The sequence below is a fragment of the Coenobita brevimanus genome, chromosome 81 (assembly GCF_032717465.1).
Source record: "Coenobita brevimanus isolate Jiangsu-jjx chromosome 81, ASM3271746v2, whole genome shotgun sequence".
Lineage (NCBI taxonomy): Eukaryota > Metazoa > Arthropoda > Malacostraca > Decapoda > Coenobitidae > Coenobita > Coenobita brevimanus.
The window spans coordinates 12918402-12945031 of NC_137034.1; positions in this window are offsets into that span (position 1 = coordinate 12918402).

Genomic DNA, 26630 nt, shown 5'->3' on the forward strand with positions numbered 1-26630 from the left:
CTCAAGCCCAGACATCTCCGTTGCCCCGACCCGCTAAGACCTTTTGGACTTTGATACAAGTGAATCCCATCCACCTACGGACTCTTAACCTATTATAAACCATAATTAAGGAGTGTGTGAATATCCCATATTACATTAACGTAACTCTGTATGTTTGTATCCTCTGTTTATAATACCATCTTATGTGATATTGTTAAGGTGTTGTAATTAAGGTAATAGATGTGTTAAAGGCGGACTGCCTAGTTTTTATGTCCTGTTCCCTTGTTAGTGCATTACTTCCGGTCCGGAAAAAGGACCCCGTTCAGTAGCTAGAGTCTTTAGTACGAGGAGTCGGCCTAAAAACACTCAGCATAATATTATCCACTCATAAACAGTACTTATTTACTTGGTACGAATTTATATGTAGTACAAGAGTATATTGGTTTTCAAACAGTAATATAGGCAGTATAAGCATTGTTTCACTCACTGACTCATCACCATTCATGACCTTTTTTTCCCCACATTACCTGATCATCATTTCTGACTGTTTCTTCCTCTAATGCTATGTAAACTTTGTTCTCCGCATTGTCATCGATTGGGGAATCAATCTGGCCCTGAATGTCTTTATTGGCCAGGTCACTGGTAACAGGTGAATTGCCGAGACAATGGCGTGCAGGGGGGGGGAGAGGTTATGCGGTGTAAGGCATTGTCCCTGCTTGGCATCTTGTAGAGGAATAGAGGAAGGTGTCCCGTGTATATGTGCCAAAAATCACTCGCGAATTCACTCGCGAAAATTGAAAATTTTGCAAATTAGGGACCTTGCAATGTTGCCGCGTTAATTCACGTCGCCGGGACATGAATGCACATCATGTGCGGACGTTAATTCATGTCGCCGGGACGGCGCGGGTTAAGGATTGATTTATGTTATCACAAATATGAAAGTACAGGACAGAGCACAAACACACACACACACGCACACACACACACACACACACACAAATATGATACTGTCTCCTTTACATGTGACTCTCGATTCTTGCAGTAGGGGTTAAAGATGAATACAGGGAGTTGATCTTGATTTATTATCTTCAGAGAAAATCTTAAGTTGAGCAGTGTATGTATTACAGAGACTGAATATACTAAGTAAGTCTAGTTGGACCCCTCTTCTTGCTCACTCTCTCCACTACCTGTTGGTTCTATAGCTTGTCTCCTTCTGAGCTCTGCTTCCTAAATTCTGGTGTAGCAGGGGTCCTGTCACTTGTATTACACTGTGGTTTGAATGTTCTAGAAACCTGTGTGTGAGTATGTGTGTATGTGTGTGTATGGTCACTAGGCGCTGTCGTGTGCCATAAAAGCATTCCTTGAGTTAGAGTGTGTAAGCATGTTTAGCATTGCTCGATTCTCGCAGACACAATACCTCTGACTTGCTGCTTTTATCTGTGTCTATCTATCTATCTATCATGTTTTCTATAATTAATTGTATTTATAATATGGAGTCCTAACATTGCTCGGTCACGCGCTGGAGGTCCTCCGACAGTAATTATCATTGACATATGCTAATCTATTAGTACATAATATTGATTATAATATTGTAGACATATAATATTCATAGTAAATTGCAATGATCTAGTAATATTACATTTTAAACAAGTTTGAGTCACTAGTCTCTTCGGAGGTGTGGGTTCGTATCCCACCGCTGCCACCAATGTGACTCTCGATTCTTGTAATAGGAGTTAAAGATGAATACAGGGAGTTGATCTAGATTTATTATCTTCAGAGAAAATCTTACGTTGAGCAGTGTATGTATTACAGTGACTGATTATACTAAGTAAGTCTAGTTCGACCCCTCTCCTTGTTCACTCCACTACCTGTCGGTTCTATAGCTTGTCTCCTGAGCTCTGCTTCCTAAATTCTGGTGTAGCAGGGGTCGTGTCACGTGTGTTACACTGTGGTTGGAATGTTCTAGAAACCTGTGTGTGAGTGTGTGTGTATGTGTGTGTATGGTCACTAGGCACTGTCGTGTGCCATAAAAGCATTCCTTGAGTTAGAGTGTGTAAGCATGTTTAGCATTGCTCGATTCTCGCAGACACAATACCTCTGACTTGCTGCTTCTATCTATCTGTCTATCTATCTATCTATCTATCATGTTTTCTATAATTGTATTTATAATATGGAGTCCTAACATACAATTAACAATAAATCAAAATGACACCATAAAACTGGAAGCTGAAAATTATAAAACAAATCTAACCGAACATAGAACAAAAACCATGAGAGACATTGTTTATGTGGTAAGGGAAGGACGACCAGTACAAAAATATGATACTGTCTTCTTTACAATTAACCCCTCCTTGGCCGAAGGCCTGGAATTTTCTGTGCACGCCAGGCCGACGCCGGGGCCATTTTTTGAAGTTTTGAAAACTGATTTTTTTTTTCTTGCCATATTGAAGAGAAAGTTCAGATGCACCTAACAGTGCAAATCCCAGCTTCCTAGACGCATTTTATTGCTTGCAATGGAGCGTGGAAGTTGCAGAAATATCGGCAACCGATATCGCTGCCCAGGGGCACTGCCGCAACGCAACTGGGCGGGTGTTCTTATTTTTTTTTTTTTACCTCCCAAAACAATACGAATTGTGTTGAAATGTGCATATATGAGATATCATGATATCTAGTGATTAAATAATCTGTTAGGAATGGCTGGGAAAAAAAGTTATGATTAGTTTTTCACCCTTTTTATATAAAATATGTTTATGGTAGTTTCGAGTTATTTTTTACGTTATCATTGTGGCCATGCTTGGAAAAGGGATCGAAAGAATTGAATTTTCGGTCCTAAATGAGAAAACTGCATGTCCTCCAAGGTTAGACTCTGCCACAGGAGAATAAAGTGGAGGGTCAGATCCGATTAGCAATTTGGAGGCTGAGTCGCAACTTCGAGCTCCCATACCACGAGCATGGCTAAAAATAGATTTGTAATACAGTTTCAGAAGTCTAAATATTACGAATACAGATACAAAGCAGAAATAAGTTTACAGACGGGGGAAAACGTATTTTTTCCGTAACAACGTTCATCTTTCTCTATCATTTTACATTCATCTTTATCATTTTATCTTGTTATTTTAGCAATATATATTGCTGTCTCGTAAACAGGGTGGTTGTATGTGTTTTGCAAAGGAGGAAAAAGATTGTATTTTCTGTTTGGGTCAAGATAATGGGTGTAACTATGTGTTTTTAGGCATTGCCACGAGCAAAAAAAATCGTATCCACTCGTCATGACAGCACGTGGTGAACTGACAGATACGTGAGAGGGTGAAGTCAAGGTCAGTGTCTCGTCCCTGATTTTCGTTCACTTCTCGAAGGTTTTCACAATTTTCTACAAGTTGCACTGCATCAAATGATCCAAACCATTACAACAAACCTGAGCAAATAGGTAAATATACCAAGACAAAAATGTATTTTTCACTTATTATCATGTCTTTTTTGTATGTGCCTGTATTACTTCATAATCGTAAGCAGGTGGTTGTGTGTGTTTTGTAAGAGAGGACAAAGATGATATGTTCTGCCTGGGTCGAGATAATGGGTGTAGTTGTGCTTGTTTAGGCATGGCGAGGAGTGAAAAATTCGAAAATCCTCTCATCACAGCAGCAGGCTTTGAACTGCTTGATAGGGTGTATGGGAGTGTAGTGTAGGTCAGTGTGAAGACGTTCAGAACATTCGTTCACTTCCCAAAAATTTTTGCAGTTTTTTATTGGCCACGCTCAAACAACGCCTGCGGCCATTGATCGGCTAAACGTCATTCGACGCCGGCGGCCATGGAGGGGTTAACAATAAATCAAAATCACACCATATAACTGGAAGCTGAAAATTATGAAACAATAAATCTAATCAAACATGGAACAAAAACCATGAGAGACATTGGTTATGTGGTGAGGGAAGGAATACCAGTTACTGCCCCTGTGAAGTTAATGTCTGAAGTTTTCTTTTTCTGCAAGAACACTTATTGTTTTGCATCAAGTTATTCATGTTATTACAAAAAATATTAAGTAATTAATTGGTGGCTGACACTGCTATCATCTTTACAATTTTTTCAGTGTCATGGCCACCTTCACAAAATTCATCAAGAAACATGACACCATCCTTTAATAACAATTGTGTTGTTACTCCCACTACCATATTCCCCTGGTTACATGATGTTATAAATTCAGGTAGCTTGGCTAGTTTCTCCACAACAATATAAGTATGTATGACAATGTCTGTTGTGATATCAGGATACAAGAGACATCCCTGGCTGAGACTTTGAATATATCTATCTGTCTATCTATTGCCAGACGCCACAATCCTGTAAGGGGTGGCCATATGACTTTGAGTTATTTGTTTTACGGGGAGGAGCACTAACCCTCCACCAACCCACTTGTTGACACGTAGGGAGCACGTATGGTTTGGTAGCTTATGATTATCTGGCAGGTTATCACCAGTGTCTGTACAGGTTATAATTTCTTTGCAAAAAGTACAAATATTCTTTTTATGAACAACATGAAAATAGTCTCCAGCTAAGTAAGTTAAAACTGGAAGGATATCCAAACACTTTCCAATGTCATCCTCTGTAACCTCTATTGTTAAGTTATAAAATTTAGTTTCTTTCATTGTCTCAAACTCTTCCCAATTTGTTTCCTGAAAGATATGTAGTGATGCAGATTTTCTTTGTACCTGAGCTTGTAATTCCGTTATCATTCTGTTTTTCTTTTCACACTCAAATATTTGTCTTATGGATATGTTGTAATTTGTCCCAGAGAGTTGACGATACAGATCAAACCTAGCTTCCAGATCATCAGTTTGAAATTTGCCAGTTAAAATATACTTCACTTTTAGCTCATTTAGACAGTATTGTGTTAACTCTAGCACTACATAAGAGGTATGTTTTAATGCAGTCAAAGTTTCTCTGGTTAGATTTCCATATGGTTCCTTTACACTCTTCCACAATTCTAATCAGTCAAGGAAATTGTTGAGAAACTTGTATTTTTTGTCATTTACATGATTTCTCAGGGGTTTTGCATACTCACTGTTAGTTCTTGTGTCTGTGAATGGATATTTTACATTCATTATGAGCCACCAGGTATGAAAGATCTTTATATATTCAGCTACTTCCGGAAAAAAAAAATGGTAGGCAATTATTTTCCCCCATGGATAACAAGGACTGAATAACATACTCATTAAATACCTGGTGTAATAAGTTTACACTCTGCCTGTCAAGGTTAGAGGGAGCAAGTGATTTCCTTGACAACTTGTATGAAAGTTTCAAAACCAAATTTTCTGTTTTATACAGCCTATGCAAAGTGGTAAATGGAGCTTTGAGGATATGGATTCCTGATTCATAATTACTGTTTGTATTAAAATTAAATTTTGGAAAGTTCATACACTTATCTGCATCCTTCTGACCTCACCAGTTATTCCGTATGCACTTGAGCAAATGTTCTGAGTCAAATATTAAAGGATAGAGGCCTTGAACTATCTGCTGGGTGTAGATAAACAATTGACAACTTTGATGGTGAGGGAAAAATTGATATAGCTTTTTATTGATGGCATTGTTGTCTGTCAAAATACATTGTACTGTAAAACCTGTATGCTCCAAACCAGCTACAACTTCCTTAATTGCTCAGTGCAAACATTCTGCATTAATACGCTTTGTTGGAGTGATGTGAACAACCTCTTTGAATTTGGAAAGAATACTACTGAAAATAAAAACTAAAGCCGTAGTTGCAGCCTCTGAACTGTCAAATGATGAGCCAATGATATTCCCACCTTTGTAGTAAAAAAAAAGGCTTAATGTGGATTTCATCAATCATCAGTGTGACTGTCTTATCTTTGCATAAAAATCGTACTTTTTGCGTAATGTACGGCAAAAAATTGGTACTATGTTGTTCAGTGGCAGGGTTCATAATGTTTGACAAAGTAACCTTCTTAATGGCAGTGTAACATGGAAGAATTAGGTACTTTGAATTCCTCAACAGTCGGTAGCCTTTAGGAGCACATGCGTATAACAAAGATGAAAAAAAATATCATTAAATCTGATGAATATTCAGACCTATTTAGAGTCATTATATGGAGTTGTTCCACTATAAACGTCAGAGTAGTCAAGTGTAGAAAGACTCAATCTGAATAAAAGTGAACAAAGAAATATCTAACAGCAAAACACTTTTCACACTAGATTGTTTTGGCATACATTCCTCAATGTCAAATTTCTGCAAGTTACTCAAAATCTTTTCAGTAACATTAATATCATTCACTGATGTTGGGATCTTGTACTTTCACAAATGGTGCACTTCAACATCCTTTACAAACACTTTTATCTTACAGTTCGAGTTCATGACCAACGACAGCACTGTCTTGGGATGCACAGTGTGTTTAATATGGCATATCAAAAGTGAGTCTTCTTAGTATTGTCCAATTATCAGTATCTAAAAACTGCAGTTTACTGTGCAGTTCTTCAGGAGTATCAAACTTTCTTTATTGTATTTTTCAGCATCTGTGATACTCTGTTTCATTGCCAGTTGGAGAGCAGTCTCATCCAGTCTTGCTCTCTTTGATTCAGGAGATTCTCTTGAAGACCCAGGAGCTGACAAATATGAAGTGCAGTTAGGTAGCCTTGAAGGAACTGTAGCCTTTTGTAGCTGGGGTACCTTCAACTTGGCTGTTAGTCGTTGGCCAGTTCTCTCATCAAAGTATGTTGACTCCCACCTAATGTCGTCGGGCTTGAAATGAAGTTCACAAACCTGTCACATAAGGACCACATTAATTAAAAGTCAGTCAATAAACTCCCACCTCGCATTAGAATACCTATAAAGGGTCATGTATTCTGAGCACATTATAATTACATTGACTAAGGCTGCATCTGGATCATTTCAGGCAAGAACAGTCTCCATTTAAATAATAATAATAATAATAATACAGTAATAATAATAATAACAATAATAATAATACGGTAGACCTCTGCCTTGCATGGACTCAGACTGTTACATGAAGTTTTACATGGCAAATCACAAGTAAGTGACCTTATATTAATGGCTAACCACTTATTTTCATCCAGAACACCAATGTTTCACCACTGATCTGAAGCTAAAACAGGCAGCTGTGGTAGAACTCCCAAAGCAAGAGGGGTGCACTCCCACAAAGAGTCACTTATGGCTTATGAAGGTGTATGATGTAAATTAACGTGGAATCCATTTGGAACAAATTTTATAATATCCCATTTCTCCATTGTTCAAAGGGGTTGTTTCCACATACAGTCATCCCTTGTTTTGCACAGAGCTGATTTGCAAAAAACACTTTTTACACGATGAAATATAACACACCTGGACCCCGTAAGTGCAGTAGCATATTTGGTATGTGCAGTATGTAAATTTCACAACTGCATGCTTGCTTTGTGTCCCTCTCCCTCCGTCTTGACTACCACACATGCGCACTGTGCATTTCCCTTTCCCCCACTTGGCTGCCACACATTCACCCTTCAGGGTCTGGAGACACCTCATTCCCTCTCCCCTCAGTTTCAGAATCCCCATCTCCAGCACCCGGGTACCACTCCTTCATCTCTCATGGTCAGTGATCAGCATATATTAACTACTTTGTACATTCTGGTCAACACTGATTTATGCCCAGTGACACTGTGTATGCAATACAATGTTGTTAAGTAGGATAAGATGGGGGTTGAAAAAAATTTGGGGAGGTCAATACTGGGACTTTGGAAGAAATTTGGCAAATTATCCTCTCAGATAACCATACAACATGGGTTTTATTTGCTCATTTGATTTGCACAGTTCGGCTTCATGATACATTAGCCGTGCAAAATGAGGGACGACTGTATTACGATTTAACAAAAATTTTGTGGGCCTGATCACATGAAAAGTTCATCAACAAACTGGCAGTTCGCTTCAACCTCAGCAGTCACAGGTCTTACACTGTGTGCTTTGTCTTTAACATTATTCTAGGCCGATGACGCACAGACGCATCACCTGTTGGCCAACCAATTCCGGGCTGATGACACACCGGTGCGTCATTGTTGGAGTGATTTTTCTTGGCTCATATATGTGGCACAAGTTGGTGAACACCGGCAACACAGCTTCATTTCGTTGGCAGCTATCCTCCCGACCAGGAATCGGGTAGAAAAGTTATGCAAGGGTAGCCTAGGAAAGTATTAATTGATGTTTCTCCTTATTGGAAATTTCACCCATCTTCGAACATTGCTGTCATCAATTGTTTCACTGCCATACACCTTCACCAACTTCTGTGAATATACCTGTGGGAGCAAACCTCACTTTTATGAGGAATTCAGTCATAGCAGCTCTGTTTTAGCTTCATTGCCATGATGAAATCTTGACATTTTCAGTGCAAAGTGCAATGAACAAGCATTACTATATGCTCCTTAACTGTCTCAAGTTTCAGCATTTTAAGTGAACTGCTAATCAAGGTATGGGCCAGAAGGCACTACTTTTGGCATGATGCTTGTATTATAAACTAGAACATTTCTTCCATGTTTTCATTTATGATAAGATAATGTCATATCTGCTACACAAAGAATCTCATGTAACCTACCTCATCCTTCTAACTGAAAGAGTACAGGTAGAAGAGATGTCACAAATCAGTGAAACCATAATGAATGAAAAATTTGCCTTCCATACATGTCAAGTGGGGTTGGTGGAGGATTAGTGCCCCTCCCTGTAAAACAATTAACTCTAAGCCATTGGCCACCCCGTCTGGGATACATGGCGTCTGGCAATGAATGAATGAAAATTTGTAAAGGATATTAAGGCACCCTATAAATGGCAATAACCATAAAAAATGGGCACCCATCAAAAACACTGCTCCCACAAGTGTAATTTTCCAATGTGGCTACCAATAATCCATATTACACAAGAAATAGTTTTGGTAGCAGGCTGTCAGTATAGCTAGTAACTGAAGAACTAACAATTATATGTTCCTGACAACACTGGGACCTTATTATGCATGGAATAAAAAAATTCCACCAGTTTTCTCACATCATATTGTATATCAATGAGCAATGAAAAAAAAAAGGACCCCATTACCCTATCTATCTATCTATCTATTGCCAGACGCCTCAATCCCGTTTGGGGTGGCCACAAACAAATCTCCTTCAAGTCGCCCTGTCCCCCACCATTTCACTGCCCTGCTCCCAACTCACACCCCCCTCTCTCATATACCTCCCCACCCCATCCCTCCATCTCATCTTCGGCCTCCCCATCCCTCCATCTCATCCTCGGCCTCCCCCTCCCTCTTCCCCCCTCCACCTCACTCACATACACTCTCTTCGTCAGTCTTTCACCCTCCATCCTCTCCACATGGCCAAACCACCTCAGTGTGTTCCTCATAACGCTTCCTATCACATCCACATCCACACCACAACGCTCCTTTATATCCTCATTCGTCAGCCTGTCTCTCCACGTGACTCCACAGGCTCCTCTTAAATAACTCATTTCCACTGCTCTCACTCTTGACTTGTGTCCTTCCAACAATGTCCAAGCTTCACTTCCGTACGTTAGAGTTGGTATCACAATACTGTCATGTAGTAACTTTTTCACTTCCATGCTCACTTCCCTGTTTCTTATCACTGCTTTCAAAGAACCAGCAACCTTTCTTCCCTGCTGTACCCTTTCAAGCACTTCACCCTCCAAACCTCCATCCTTACTCATCACACTACCCAAGTACTTAAACGTACTCACATTTTCCAATTCCTCACCATCCAACCTCGCTGTACATTCACTAACTTCACCTCTCTCAAAGACCATCACTTTACTCTTCCCTACATTCACCTTTAGATTCCGTTTCTTATACACTCTCTCAAACTCATCCACCAAGCCTTGCAGCTCCCCTTCTTCTTCACTCAACAACACAGTATCATCTGCAAACAACAGTACAGGGAGTTTCGAAACACTATCCTCTCTCACCAGGGCCACTCCAACATCCACTACCCTACCTTGTACCTCTTTTATTACCCCATCCATGTACAGATTGAACAACCATGGAGACATGACACATCCCTGTTTCAAACCAACTTTCAAAGAGAAAAATTCACTTAGTTCACCATCCACATGCACTGCAGCCTTCGCACCATCGTACATACTCTTCACAGCATTCAACAACTTCCCATCTACTCCATATATTCTTAACACTTTCCACAATCCTTGTCTATCCACCCTGTCATATGCTTTCTCCAAATCCATGAAAGCTGCATACAACTTCTTTCCCTTCTCTAGAAACTTTTCTACTAAAGATCTAAGAATGAAAATGTTAGCACCAGGTTACCCCACGGTATCACACTAATTAGAAAGGAGGAAAAAGTCAATTTTGGAATTTTAATGAAGAAAAAATGGCACAAATTTTTTTAACCATATCAAATTAGAAAAATTATTAAACTCTGGAATTTTATACTTGAAATAAAAATTGTGGCATCAGGTTCTCTCACTTCATAATACAGCAATCAGTGAAGCAGTCAAAGAGTTAAACTTTAAAATTTACTATACAAGAAATAATACTTCTTGCTGCATGTTGCCTGACCGTATAATGATGTACTGTAATAAGGAAAGTAACATTACTACTACTTTGAAATGTTTGGTAATAGCATGTAAGTGACCAATTAACTGCACAATAGGAAACAGTGTTGCTGATGAAAAGTTAATTATTCAGCTGAAAAGATACTATACCTTGGTCATCCACTCCTTTCTTGAATTTATACTGATGAGCTCCCTACGTGTCAACAAGTGGGTTGGTGAAGGGTTAGTGTCCCTCCTCGTAAAACAACTAACTCAAAGTCAAATGGCCACTCCTTACGGGATTATGGCGTCTGGCAGTAGATATAGATAGATAGATAGAATTTAATACTGTACACTGCATAAGAAATACCTACATATACAGCTGATTACAACAATGACAATATTCCTCGATAGAAAATATTTAGAGTTTATGCAAGTCAGACATAGTAAATAACATCTATTCCATGCACTGAAAATAACCTGGTTTCCAACAATATACTATTGCCTTTATGTTTACACTATTGGTCAGATACACGGGTTGTCTACTCTATAGGTAACGCATCTCTTTCATGGATATTTACTAGTGTCTATTGACCTTCATGGATTGAATTACACATAGCCTACCAATGTTAACCTTATCATAACTGACTGACAATGAAGCAGTAATATGCTTACCCTGCTATGTTTACTAGGTGTGAAATTATCTCGATGAATAGTCCTGATCTATCTGGTTGCCAGCTCTTCATCACTGGGATATGAGAAAACGTGCACTTTTGATGATGTATCATAGTTCCCCTTGCATCCAGGGACAACACAACAATACGGCATGTTCTTCGTGAAGTGGAAATGGTAAAAAATTAGGATGGAATGTCACAAAATGTAGCGACCTGGTACACCCTCGACTGACCATAACAATACACGTGGGGAGCGCGAGCGATGCAGTGCAAGTGTCCCTGGTCGGACTACCAGTTGTGACGTCACAAGTGTGGGAAGAACAGTACGTCAGACCTTCTTTTCTCGGGGCCAGTGGCTCTATAGACCTTTTCCAGTGACGTCACAGAAATCATGTGGTTTTGTTTACGACTCCATATTGGACGGCAAACTCCTCGCAGTAGTGGCTGTCCAGATAGGGCTGTCAGAGATTGAACTGTCTGATATATGCAGAAATCTATATCATTGCCACGAAGATCCGTACAGGAACAAGATAAAGTGTTTGAGTCTGGACGCTTACACCATATCTAGGAAGAACTTCACCAGTTTCAAGCACTGAGGACCGAAACCAGATCACAGATACGGTGATCTGTATCACTATTTGGTGAACACCCTGACAGAGTTCACTGGAGCATCCTTCAAGGTAAATGTATGTAATGTATCTAGCTGGAATTGACATACAGTACATGTAAATCGTCTTGGTAATCGGTAAATTATTGACGTGGGGCCTAGGGGGGAGGGATTGTATACAATGACTGGGAAACGAGTAGTTGATGAGTAAGTGGAGGGTGGGGGCATGGTAATGTGGGAAGGAGGTGGAGGGAAGGTGGGGGGTTTGAATGGGGGTGGGGGTGGGATTAGGGTTGGTTTGGGAGTGGGGGTGTGGGGGAGGTTTGGGGGTGGGTGGTAAGCAGTGGGATGGGTAAGGGGTGGAGGGGAAGGGGGTCGGGTGGTGGTGGAGGGTATTGTGGGGGGCTGGAGGGCTTGTGGAGGGGAGTTGGGGGCATGGGGTGTGGTGATGGGGGGTTTGCAAGTGGGGGGTAGGGGGTTGTTTGGGGGTGGGAGTGAGGGGTGGTGGGGGATGGTGGTGGGCATAGAGGTAGGAGTAGGTAGAGGCGGCATAAGGGATTTACCACGGGTAGGTCAGAGTGAGGCCGACAGACCTGACTCGACCAACATGGCGGCGACCCCTTTGACAGCTGTCTGACTTGGTTCCGCTGACCAGGCGCGAGTGTTTTCTTAGTTGCAAACGGAAAAAATGAGGAAGAAAGTAGGTTATGAATGGAAGGAGAAAAGAAAGTAGTTAATGAATGAAGAAAAAGGAAGCATTTAAGAACATATGGTAAAATGAAGGATGGACGACAGATAGATGATTTAAAATAATGTACCTCAGCACATTATGAAAAAAGTTATATATCTATTATTCTATATAATATTCAGCTTGACTTTACTAACTCCGGTCATATACATAATGTACACTTACAAATTATAATTCACTCTAAAGATACTCACCGGTGAAATGTAATGGATGGGTCAGATTTCTTATCTCCTCTTTCATTACACCCAAATGCAGCACAGATGGTGGGCATTTTTGGAGACTTAGGTTATTTGATGGCGAGTTACAACTTAAAACAGAACGTCTCACACCCACAGCTGAACTACAATTAAACCAGAGGTAGAATGAAGTCTACTTTGTTTCTGGCATTCTCCCTGAGGAATACCAGGTGGACACACAGCTGGAGGTATTAAAGGCTTAATAATCTCATGGCCACACCCATGGAGGTAGGATTAGGACTCTTACCTCTATGGGCACAGCCATAGAGGTAGGAGTGCACAGCAATCTTCTTCAAGTCAGGTAGGTGTTGCCGTGACCTCTTGACTTGACCAATATGGCCGTTTGACAGTTCTCTGGCTTCACCGGAGCCTTCTCCCGCCGACTCTACCCTAATCCTACCTCTATGGTGGTGGGGTGGGGGAGGCAGTGGGGGGTCAGGGTGGTGGTGGGGGAGTTGGGGTGGCAGTGGGAGGGTGGTGGGTGTGTGCGTGTGTGAGGTGGTTGGGTGGTGGTGGGGGGATGGGGGTGGGGTTGGATGGGGTGGCTCACCTGATATGAAATGCCTGTGACAAAGTCGGGTGTTCTCCCTCTTCACGGCATCTGTCCACTTCTGTTGTCTTTCTTCATTGGCTGGAAACCGGCAGAAGTTTATCCCACTTCCACTTTTCTGCCATGTCTTACAGCCGAAGGCACAACAGTGGAATATCTTTGTGGAATCTGGAGTTCCCTCTCTCTCTATACATCTGACAATTTGCCGTCCAGTATGGTGATGTAAACAAAAGTCACGTGACCCATGACATGTGGAAAAGATCTATAGTATGGAGAGGCTATCCCTGCCACGAGCGTGTGATTTTGGCCACCATATTGAACACCAGCACTCAAAAAGGGTGCTTTCAAAGCTAATATTCCTGTAGATGGCTCCAGGATTTGGAGAAATACATTCCCTGCACAGTTTAAAAAGCATATTTTTCTTTGTTAAATATCTACACTTGTGTGAAACTGTGAATCATAGTAACGTCATATACCGTAATATAAATACTGTACTACAAATAGAACACGTATATAATCATAAGGTAGCATGAATTGTTTATATTTATCATAAACAGAAAATAAAATATCACTGATTGCATGTGATGGCACTCACCATTTCAGTTGTCCTATTGAAATGCCCATTGCGACGAGACACCACAGGGATGTTGCGACACCCACCCCAGGAGGAGACCACGGAGGGTCTCTGAGGGCGTGCACAATACCCGGGCAGTATGGACCTATGCTCCCTACTATCTTGTGCCCTTATTCCCCACAACGGACCCGGCGAGAATTACTTAGTGCTGGTGCATTACCCTCCAGCCGGACCAGCCCTTGCCAGGTTCAAGGTGGGACTGATACTTCAGTCCTAGACAACACCTGAGGCAAGGCCACCAGCTGCTCTAGGCTCGAGACGGCTGCTAGCCACTCATTAGCTGCATTCCCCCTTCTGCAGAAACCAGTGACAGCCACTAGCCTTGCTCAGAGAGAGATGGCCACCACCCACTGTCCTCCTGTAGCTGCCTCCGGGAGCTGGAATTCAGTGATGGCCACAAGCTGCACCAGCAGGCAGGTGCCAGTCACTAGCCACACTTCGTCTGCCGTTCCCTATTCTCACAGGACCTCGGTGATGGCCATTAGCCGCACCTGTGAGCAGTTGACAGCCACCAGACACACCCAGCCCACAGTCCACTTGGAGAACGAGGCCACGGTGACAGCCACTAGCCACACCAGAGGGCAGGCGACGGCCACTTGCTGCACCTCCCCTCAGTCCTGCCAAGAAGTCGGGCCCTGGTGACGGCCATTAGCCACACCGAAAGGAGAGGGACGGCCACAAGCTGCCCTACCCCCGTTGCCCTTGGGACCTCGGCGACGGCCACTAGCCGTGCCAGGGAGAGACCAGACACCACCTGTCTCTTGCTTCCCGTGACTTCCCCTCCAGAAGACGTCCCTTGCTTAGCCCACCCTGCTGCTGAGCTGGACACCCCTCCTCTTCTCCCCGCAGAAGCAGCCCCCAGGAGGAACTAAGCATGGAGGAGGTCTGGCAAGGCCCCATCGTGACCCCGGGAGTACGAGCAGTGCAGCCGGCGCCCAGGCAAGACCACCCGCTGTCGGATTCCTGAACGAGAGGACGCTGCAGACCACCCCTGATGGCGACCCAACCCGAGGGAGGCCACAGTCCCCACACTCCCCAAGGTGCCCCCAGAACCCCGGGGCATGACCTCCCCAGCCCCACTGGACAATGACCTCCCCAGGGTGGGCACAGACAAATGCGCCTACTCTCCCTATTCGGCCCCAGTCCTAAGGACTGAACTCCCCACTATGGCCCCTCACTACGCTGCCCAGCAGTCCATCCTGGATGACACAGCCCCTGATATTAGTCCCGTGCCCTCTAAGGGAAGGCACACCTGACAGGACCCCTTCCACACCTGGCCGACACCTATAGACAGGCTGAGGTCTCAGCAGCCCTGACCGAGTCCTCCAGTCCAGACAGTGCCTTTGAACTCTATAATGTTTTGTGTCTAATTTGTACTGACATTTTATTCAGTGCTGTGTGAATTTTGAGACAATATATGTGTAAGGTTGGGTGACCCGTTTTTATGCCGTTCCTCTCAGAGTGTATTCTAGTTCCGGTCTTGAAAGAGAACCCCGGCTCAGCAGCTAGTGTCTCTAGGATAAGAAGTCGACCTAAAAACACCTAGCATAACACTGGTGGCCAGTGGTGGTTCTTGACTTGATCAGAATACAGAAAGGAGCAAAGCAAGGAAGTTAGCAAAATGGCAACCAAACCTCACGTGCAATTACCCAAATTCAACCCTGCGTAATGTGATATTAACACATACCTATCCATGGTCAAACCACCCCTTACATAGGGTTCGAGAACAAGCGCCAGAAGATGGTAGTTACCCCGCCACACCTGGGCAAAACAGTGGCAAGTATTGCACCCAAGATCATCCCGGAGCTGACATGGGTGAACTTCACCCAAATAGTGACCCAAGCCATGACGCCATCCTTGGGAAAAGTCGTAGCATTATCACAGCTCGACATTCTAACTTACGACGGCAACCTGGACGATATACTCATCCAGGCCAGGCAGCTCATCACCGCTGCATACCCGGAAACTGATACAGCAACCTGGGAACAACACGTTTAACACACACTTAAGAATCCTTCCCAGTGTCATCAGAGAACATTTGACAATACATGACCCGAGAGACCTAGATAGAGATATCTAACTGGTACGATGTCTCCCAGCTGCCTGCTCCACCCCACAGCACATTGGCGCCATGAGTAAATTCCCCACTCAGAAGATGGCACCACCCCACAAACCACGGACGCCCCCAGCTTATGCAATTAAGCCCTCCACCAACGCCCAACTTACCCAGGGCTCACCCCACCAAAGGACGCCCCACCCCCAAGGAAAATACAAACCTCATTTCCATCAACCCATGGGAATTCTCTACCTGCAGCCACAGATGTTCCCTCCATGACATCCAAGAGCAGCTCAAAACTGCCCAACGCAAGGCAACCACCCAGGGGCACCGAAAGGTCTCTTCTGTGGAGAACGAGGACGCTGAGGACAACTTCTCATCGGCCGAAAGCACCGACCCCAGAGAAATGGAGCCTGAGGAAGACGAGATCCCACAGCAGCTGGATTTTTAGGCCCACCCCTACACCTCCATACAGTGGCGGGAGCCAGCTCACAGAAATACCACCCCTCAGTCTGTGATAACATGAGACTGAATTGGGTGAAGGGAAGGCTACTGGTCAACATGGGAGAGGCCAGATCTTGCCTCTGCAGCCTCTTTTACTCCTGTCACGAATCAGCTTTCGGCCCGCTTTTCCCTACCTCAGCTCATCTCGTAGATGGGGCTGGCCCCCTGCCCATACTTGGGAAAATCCGGGCCCTGCTTGCTGACACCCACCAGCAAGTCTCTGCCCAACACAAGTTTATCGTTTTTGACTCGACCTGCCATGCATATGATGGTTACTTGGGGCTGGACCTCCTGCAGAAACTACATAGAAACAAAGACTGTCATAAGTGACGGCTTCAGTTCCAGAAGTCACAACACCCCTCCCCCCAGCCACTCTGCATGTGCACACCCCTGCTCCCCCTTTTACGCTACTGCCCCTTTCCCTCCCATTTCCTCCACCCTGCCACCTATCCCCCCCACCACTCCTCCACACCCCACCTTCCCAGCAACCATAGCCTCCGCCCTGACGATTCCCCCTCAGCACGAGGCCTGGCTACACTTGAACTGGCCCATCAGAGCCTCTGTCCTGTTCTCCCTCAACCAACTGTCCATAACCCTGTCATCCTGCCTATTGTCCCCCACCTTCCTCCCTCCCCCCCACATCAGGGCAGTACACATCGCAAATGTTTCCACCACCACCCTCACCCTGTCCAGAAGATTAGTGGTGGGGGAAATGGAGAAGGCAGAGCCTTGTGCAACCCTCCACTCCCCTCCTACCTGAACACATCTCACCCCACCAAGCAGACAGCCTCCACCACCTCCTATTGGACTTCCAAGACCTCTTCACGTCAGGACCCACAGACATCAGCCACACCATGTACCTGACACATGAAATCCACACTACTGGACCACCTATTCGCCAACCATCATGGCAGAAAAACCCCAAACAACGAGCTGAGGAAGACTGGCAGGTCCAGGAAATACTTGATGCCAGCGTCATATCACCTTCCACCAGCCCGTGGTCCTCCCCCGTCGTTCTGGTCAAGATGAAAGATGGCACCATGCATTTTTATGTGGATTATAGATGACTGAACGATGTAACCACCAAGGACGCCATCCCCCTACCTAGGATAGACGACTCCCTTGACTCCCTATACGGATCATCCTGTTCTCCACCTTGGACCTGCAATCAGGACACTGGCAAGTCCCTGTACATCCCGAGGACAGGGGAAAAACAACTTTCTCAACTAGTAATGGAAAACACTATGAATTCAATGTCCTCCCATTTGGACTCTGTAACGCCCTCTCCACGTTTTCCAGATTAATGCAGTCAATCCTCAGTGGCCATACCTGCTAAATCTGCCTGGCATACCCGGATGATGTAATCATTTTCAGCCAGACATGGGCAGACCACCTCCAGTGCCTTAAAAAGGTCTTCCTGCATGTCCGCCAGGCTGGCCTCAAACTCAGACCATCGAAATGCATCCTGGCTGCACATACCATGTCCTTCCTGGGACATATTATTTCAAAGGAAGGAATAGCACCTGACCCCAACAAGCTGCATGCCATTGCAGACCTTCCCCTACCCCGAGATGTCCACAAAGTCTTTGCCTTCCTGGGGCTCACTTCTTACTACCTGTGCTTTGTAAAAGGATTCGCTGACATTGCCAAACCCCTCCGCGACATGACTAAAAAGGGTGAGCATTTCACCTGGACCTATGAGTGGAGCGCAGCATTCCACACCCTAAAAACCCGGCTCATCACTGCCCTGATTGTCGCATTCCCCGACTACACCCTGCTGTTCCACATATACACAGACGTGTCTTTGGTAGCGATCAGCGCCGTCCTCGCCCAGGTGCAAGAAGGGTGGGAGTACATCATCGCCTGTGCCAGCTGCACCCTCAATCAAGTCAAGAGAAACTATGCCGCCACCAGATGTGAATGCCTAGGCATTGTATGGGCACTAGAGCACTTTTGAGCCACAACGCTCATCAGGTGGAGGGAAGCTCTCGAGGAGTTTAACTATGAGATATCCTATCACCCCGGCAAACTAAACACCAACACCGATGCCCTGTCCCAACTACCAATTAACTCATCCATGTCGAGCCCAATCTTTTGCAGCAGTGGCGCAACAAGGATCGCCTCCACTGGATACCGCCACAGGTATTCTCTAAGCTCCATCAACAGGGCGATCACCTGTTCACCCAGTCGGGGCACTCGACCCTGACACCGCCCTCAACGCCACGACCCACCTCCACTCAAACAACGGGATTCATTTCGGCACTAAGAAGCTATTGCAAGTCTTTAACCTGCCGCATCCTGGAGATGTGAATTCGCATCCTCACATGATGTGCACTCATATCCCAGAGACGTGAATTAACGTGGCAACATTGCAAGGTCCCTAATTTGCACAATTTTCAATTTTCGTGAGTGATTTTGCGAGTGATTTTTGGCACGTATACACGGGACACCTTCCTCTATTCCTCTACAAGATGCCAAGCAGGGACAATGCCTTACACCGCATAACCTCTCCCCCCCCCCTGCTGCACGCCATTGTCTCGGCAATTCATCTGTTACCAGTGACCTGGCCAATAAAGACATTCAGGCCCAGAGTGATTCCCCAATCGATGACAATGTGGAGGACAAAGTTTACATAGCATTAGAGGAAGAAACAGTCAGAAATGATGATCAGGTAATGTGGGAAAAAAAGGTCATGAATGGTGATGAGTTAGTGAGTGAAACAATTCTTATAATGCCTATATTACTGTTTGAAAACCAATATACTCTTGTACTACATATAAATTCGTACCAAGTAAATAAATAAATACTGTTTATGAGTGGATAAAATAGTTACCCTCCCATAGAACTCATTTTCTTTGGTGCCAGCCTGTTAGAAAACCCAGTCAGGTAAGGAGGTACTCATACCTAGATCGAGTATTTTAAACCTCAGGTAAGCGATTTCTCTATGAGGTTTCAATGTTCCTCACCAAAAGCGGATGTTTGAGCGAAGGTCCAAAAATGTCGGGACTGGGACATACCACTGCCCAGAAAACGTCAGGATGATACCTATTGGACGTCCAATGATACCTATTGGACGCTCAGCCCCTCCAACCTGGCCAAACAAGTCACCCAGGCCTGCTGGGCTTGTGCGCTAGGCAAGGACATCACCCGCATCCCTGGCCCATTGGGAAGCATCAGCACCCACAAACCATGGCAACTGTTGCCCGTGGACGTAGTAGGCCCCTTACCACCTAAAGCCAGCTACAAGTATGTCATCACCTTTGTGGATACATACTCGAAATTCCTCATCGCCTGTCTGGCCAAGAATCACCACGCCGTGGCCGACACTCTCATCTGCCACGTCTTCCCATATTTTGGTATCCCCAAGGCTCTGCACTCAGACAATGCCCCAGAGTTCACCAGCTCGGTATGGCAAGGTCTCTACACCATCTATGGCTACCACATCTCACACTCCTCTCCCTACTGGCCCAGGAACAGAATAAGGGAAAGAAGCCATCACAACTTCCTCAGCCAGGTGTGGGCAGAAATAGAAGAGCCCAGGAACGAGGACTGACCAGCCCATGTCAAGACTGTGCAGTGGGGAATGAATTCCTGTCCATGGGAGAACTGCATCTCCCTTCATGAACAGGTATTCGGGAAGGCACCCCTCCTCCTACCATTGTGACAGCACCTTCAGCCCCCCTTCACGTCCCTTACATCTGACCCCCTTCACTACCTCAAGAGGTGACTGCACCATTTGCAGAAGCATCAGGACCTGTAACCGGATGTCACCTCATCCAACCTCTACAAACCACGTGACTCAGTAGTTGTGGCCAAACTACCAACCCCCAACAAAGTCTCGCCACGGTTCGTGGGACCCTACACCATTACTCACGTCCCCAACCCGTACCAAGTCACCATCGACTACCATAACACCCAGTGCACTTTCCATAACCAACATGTACATCCATTCCCACCCAACACCTGCCCATGACACCACCACCCTACCCCCATTCGCCACTTTACCTCACCACTCCAGACTCTCCGTCAGACTCAAACACCTGCTACTTTACACCCTCTTCCTCCCTACCATCCTCCCCCACTCCCTCCTCTCCAGTCAACTCCCCTGCCACACCTAGCTGAGTCCACCCACCCAGCCCAGGGACCCCCAGCCCACTCCCGGCCACTTCACTACATCTCCTGCACCACACACCACCTGCTGCCACCTCTACTGTACACCCGCATCATCCTCTCCCTCTCTCCCTCCTCACTCCACGGCACGCTCCGCACCCCCCCCCCACCCCCCCACCCCCCCATCCACCATCCCTGCCGTCCCACCACCAAACACCTGGACCACCTCAGCACGCCCAGCCACCACACAATGAGGCCGCATTTCCCCCTTGCCACCCACACCCACCCTCACCACCGCCACGACCCGATCCGACCGCCTTTCGCGCCTGCTGGCCAGATAATCACACTGTCACCCAGTCCCCCAATCTCACCTACACCACCAGGACAGCCCAGCCCTACCCCCCACATGCCCAACACATCCCCCATAACACTATGTTTACACCAGGCCCAGTGGAAACTCCCGCCAGCCCCACTCCCCATGGAGAGGAGCTGCACCTACCCTTGGCAACCGCATAAAACCCTGACCACCTTGCCAGTCACCAGCATTCAGCTAGGAAGCACCGACCACCTACCACCACCAGCCATGAAGGTATGGCGTATCACCTGGGCCCCAGCCCATGGGAAGAAACAGCACATCTGTGGGACACACCACCTCCTCCAACTTCTTCATGAGACATCCCAGACCTCCACCTTGTACATCACACACACACCCATCCCAGATGATGCAGCCCCTGAGAGTAGCCCTGTGCCTCTAAGGGAAGGCACACCTGATGGGACCCCTCCCACACCTGGCCGACACCTATAGACAAGCCGAGGTCTCAGCAGCCCTGACAGGGTCCTCCAGTCCAGACAGTGCCTTTGAACTTCTTTAGTGTATTGTGTCTACTTTGTAATGACATTGTGTTCGGTGCTGTGTGAATTTGAGATAATATACACTTGACCCTCAATTTAGCAGACCCCTATTTCCCGGATTTAGGATTTCCCGGACACAGGCTGAGGCCAGACAATATTATCAAATGCCGGACAAATGCCCGTACAAGTCCGGGATTCTGAATAAATGTCCAGGCCATTATTCTCTCATATAAAACTATAAGCAGTCTGCTGCACAACACAGTATAATTTTAGCAAGGTTTTGACTCGATGAAGGCCATTTGTAACACACACAAGAAATTATTTTCATACATGAAACGCATCTTGGCCACCTACCTGCTTCACACCACCAGCTCCTAACTCATGGCAATATCCCATTTTCCTCTTACCTTTCTCAAATGCCACTATAAATAGTTTACTGCATAACACAGTAAAGTTTAAGGAAGGCTTGGTCACAATAATATCCATAAGTAAAAAAATATTTTCTTACGGACAGTCAATGGGATCCATTCCTACTCACTTAGCTCACCCTACTCGGTGTGACTAAATACCGAATCGGCACTTTTCACTGGAAAATATATATATATATATATTTTTTTTTGCCACAGTGGCTCATACACACCTAATTATCTGAAATCTACATTAAAAAATTTACTTAATATAACTTAATTAAAAAAATAGGTTTCAGAGCTAAAGTGCACGAATGTTAGCAGATATTTCCCCTTCAGATCGTGTTTATATCTCGGTCAGCTGTTGAGTGTTTGGCCAGTGTTAGCAGATATTTCCCCTTCAGATCGTCAGTGTTTATATCCCGGTCAGCTAGTGAGTGGTTGGCCAATGTTAGCAGATATTTCCCCTTCAGATCGTCAGCACACCTTGACAGACTTGTGTTTTCATAAATATTTATTTTGAGTACAAAAATGAATCTACATTGTAAATTGATATTTATCCAAAATAAAAGTCCATCAAGGTGAGTTGTTAGGGTAGAGCCAAAACACTTCTGCTAACTTTAAGAAATTTTCACTGAATCCTGATTTTCTATTAATAATTAAATTAAGCATAAACTTTTGACTGAATTTCAAATAGTCAGGTGTGCAAACCTATATGGTGAAAAAAATTATAATATTTTCTCATTAAAATTGCCGATTCTGTCCAAGATCAAGATCACATTCGATGATCGTTTGTATCTCGATCAGCTGATTAGTGGTTGGCCAATGTTAGCAGATATTTTTCCTTCAGATCATCAGGATGCCTCGACAGACTTCTGTTTTGCTTAAATATATATTTTGAGTACAAAATAATGTATCTGTATTGTAAATTGATAAATTTTTACAAAACAAGTCCGTCAAGGCGAGTTGTTAGGCTAGAGCCAAAACACTAACGTTAACTTTAAGAAATTTTCGCTCTGAATCCTGATTTTCTATTAATGATTAAATTAAGCACAAATTTTTGACTGAATTTCAAATAATTAGGTGCGCAAACTTATATGGTGATAAATATTAAAATATTTTCCAATTAAAATTGCCGATTCGGTCCAAGACTGCATGTTTATATCTCGGTCAGCTGATGAATGGTTGGCTGACCTTGTGGTGTTCCATTCCTTGCTCATTTTCCTCAGCTTTCTGATCTTCTTCTACCATACCCTCCACATTCTCGTCATCAACTGTCTAAACAACCATTCTCAGGGTTGTAGCTAGCAATATACAGCTATTGTGTCATTATTATTGTTATTGCAACAGTGTTATTATTTTATGTACTGTGTGTGTTAGTTATGGTGGTATACAGTAGGTAGCCTACATTCCAGAATGCTCTAGATTATCGGAATAGTTGCCGGACAATATTGGAGAATTCAGACAAAATATGGTAACAGTCCGAGGAATGGTATGTGGGGCCAGACTTTTGCCATTCCCGGACTTTTACCATTCCCGGACTTTTACCATTCCCGGACTGGTCTACCCCCCTTTTAGTCTGGCAAATTGAGGGTGGAGTGTACGTGTAAGTTTGGTTGACCCGAGTTTTTATTCCCTGTTCCTCTCACAGTGTATTCCAGTTCCAGTCTTGAAAGAGAACCCTGGCTCAGCAGCCAGTGTCCCTAAGACGAGAAGTAGACCTAAAAACACCTAGCACAACACCTGTAGTATTTAATTTCTTCTACATTTAATGCATATTAGGTTCTTAACCCGCCCTGTCCCGACCGATTTTCCACCACCGACTCTCCCCCAATCCCAACCAATTTTGGAAAAAAAATTTTTGGCTCAAACCTCCACTTTTGGTGAGAAACATCGAAAATTCATAGAGAAATTGCTCACCTGGGGTTTAAAATACTGGATACAGGTAGAAGTACCCCTTACCTTACTGGGTTTTCTATCAGGCTGGCTCCAAAGAAAACGAGTTCTGTGGGAGGATAACTATTCCACACCACTCATAAACAGTATACATTTATTTATTTGGTATGAATTTATGTGTAGTACAAGAGTATATTGGTTTTCACACAGTAATATAGGCAATATGAGCATTGTTTCACTCACTACCACATCAACATACCTGACCTTTTTTGGCGACATTACCTGATCATCATTTCTGACTGTTTCTTCCTCTAATGCTATGTAAACTTTGTCCTCCACTTTGTCATTGATTGGGGAATCACTCTGGCCTTGAATTTCGTACCATGGCACGCCATGTCTTTTACTGGCTAGGTCACTGGTAACAGGTGAATTGCCGAGACAATGGCGTGTTGGGGGGGGGAGGTCATGCGGGGTAATGCATTGACCCTGCCTGGCATCTTGTAGAAAAGGTGTCCTGTGTATATGTACCAAAAATCACTCATGAAATATGAAAATTGTGCAAATTAGGGACCTTCCAATTGCTGCGTGTTGATATACGTCAACGGGAGTCACAGTGACAAAACGTGTGGACTTATGTATACGTCAGCGGGAGTCGGTGGGTTAATACGTATTTTGTTTAGACTGTAAATTACGCCTAGTGGGTATCTTGACTCATTCAGTCTCTGTGTGGGCAGAAATTTAATGTTGAGTAAATATGGGACTCAACATTTTGCTCACTCCCCTCATGCATGTGCACCATAACACAGTCCCATGTTTAATTTTATTCACAAGAGATTTGTTTCGAAACAAACACATGAGGACTAATGCTTATAATAATACAATATACACTACTTGTGGTCTGGTTAGGTTAGATGATGTACTGTAATTGCTTTGGAGGGTCTGATGGGCAACATGGCACTGTCTTGTAATGTGCATGTGTGAAGGGAGTGAGCAAAATGTTGAGTCCCAGTATTTACTCAGCATTAAATTTCTGCCCATTTAGAAACCGAATGAGCCAAGATACCCACTAGGTGTAATTTACAGTCTGAAGAAACTATGTATTAAGAACCCAACTTGCACTAACAGTAGCAGAAATTAAATAATATAGGACCACTGAAATGGTGGGTTGCCATCAAATGCCATCAGTGATATTTTAATCTCTGTTTATGATAAACAATTCACGCTACATTATATATACGTGTTCTATTTGTATTATTTATATTACTAGGCTATATATGACATTACTATGATTCACAGTTTCACACAATAGTGTAGATATGTAACTTTAAAAAAACATGCTTTTTAAACCGTGGGGAATATGTCTGTCTAAATCGTGCAGCTATCTACTTGAATACTAGGCTTTTCAGAAGCACCCCATTTAAATTCTTTATTTCCACTAAGCAGTGGTTATTAATAAAAATACACTCATCGCTTATAATATATGGATTATGATGACTTTTCTGCCTCGTTCAACGAATTATATTGGGTACATTAGGCAATGAGTATAAAACAGGGATGCTGGGGAAGAATCTTCCCACCCCACCTCAGGTTATAGAATTACCAGCAAGATGTACTGTATTTCTTACTTGTGAAAGGTAGTGCCATCTCTCTTCATTGAACTCCTGTGCCCATATTTGTATCCATAAGCTGCACAAAGGACCATGACACTATATTTTCCGGAATCATCGGCTGCTTTCAAAAACCCACAGGGCAGCTCAGTACAAAAACGTGGGCATCAAGTGTGGTGTAACATGGCTGCCTGTACATCAGCGCTGCCCTGGCGGCGGCTACAGAAATTATGCAGTACTATCCAGGAGAAACCCTGATCATGCTATAGAGCTCAGTGCCCATTAAGCGTTACGTCACCATCATGGGTCGTACTATAAAACCCATGCAGCCGTATTCTTAAAAATAATCCCTTCCCTAAATTTTCACATCCCGTCGAAGGAGTTATGATTTCCATCAGTATTCAGAGATTCCCTTGGAAGGGAAGGGAAATTGTTCAGGTTGGTAGCCTGTCGAGCTGAAACAAGCCATTCTGCTGATATTTGTTATGGTGGAGTGTTAGAATTATAAACTAATACATCAAAACACGCATATCTTGTGCTGGATAATGAAAGCACAACACATTTGAAATATGGGAGGTCACCACCACTTCCATACTGTTGGTTTGTATTCAGTCATATATATATATATATATATATATATATATATATATATATATATTGTTACATAGCCTATGATTTCATCATCCTTTGTGTAATTTTAACGCACAGTATGCTGCATGTTTGATCACGAGCGTGTTCTGCCTCAGTCCCCCCCTTCTACCGTTATAGTAGAGTAAGTCGTTCTCTCTGTTATACTTTGCGGGATTTTCATCTCTTTGTCCCCGTGGCTTCATTTGCGCGTCCTTCTTACAAGTTGTATCAGGCTCTGCTGGCCCCTATATAATGAGCTCAATCTCTGCATCATGGCCACTTAGATCTGCTCCTCATTTTGTTCACATCTCTGTCCTCCCCTGTACAGTTATTATTATTGTGAGTGCTCAAGAAATCTCCAAACATCTAGCAGCTGTGTGTAATTTGAGTATAACTGTTGTTGCATTTTGTTCTTGTACTGTATAGCATAAGTTTAATTTGTAGGCCTAGTGAAGTTTGTAATTTATGTGGGGTTCTTTGTCAGTCATTTTTGATAATAGTTTGTATCTGTAATAATTTATCTGGCATTCACTGAGTATTATCTGGTATCTCATTTTATCAGGGCTGACTTAGATTAATTTACTCTTGCTAATTTCGTGTTA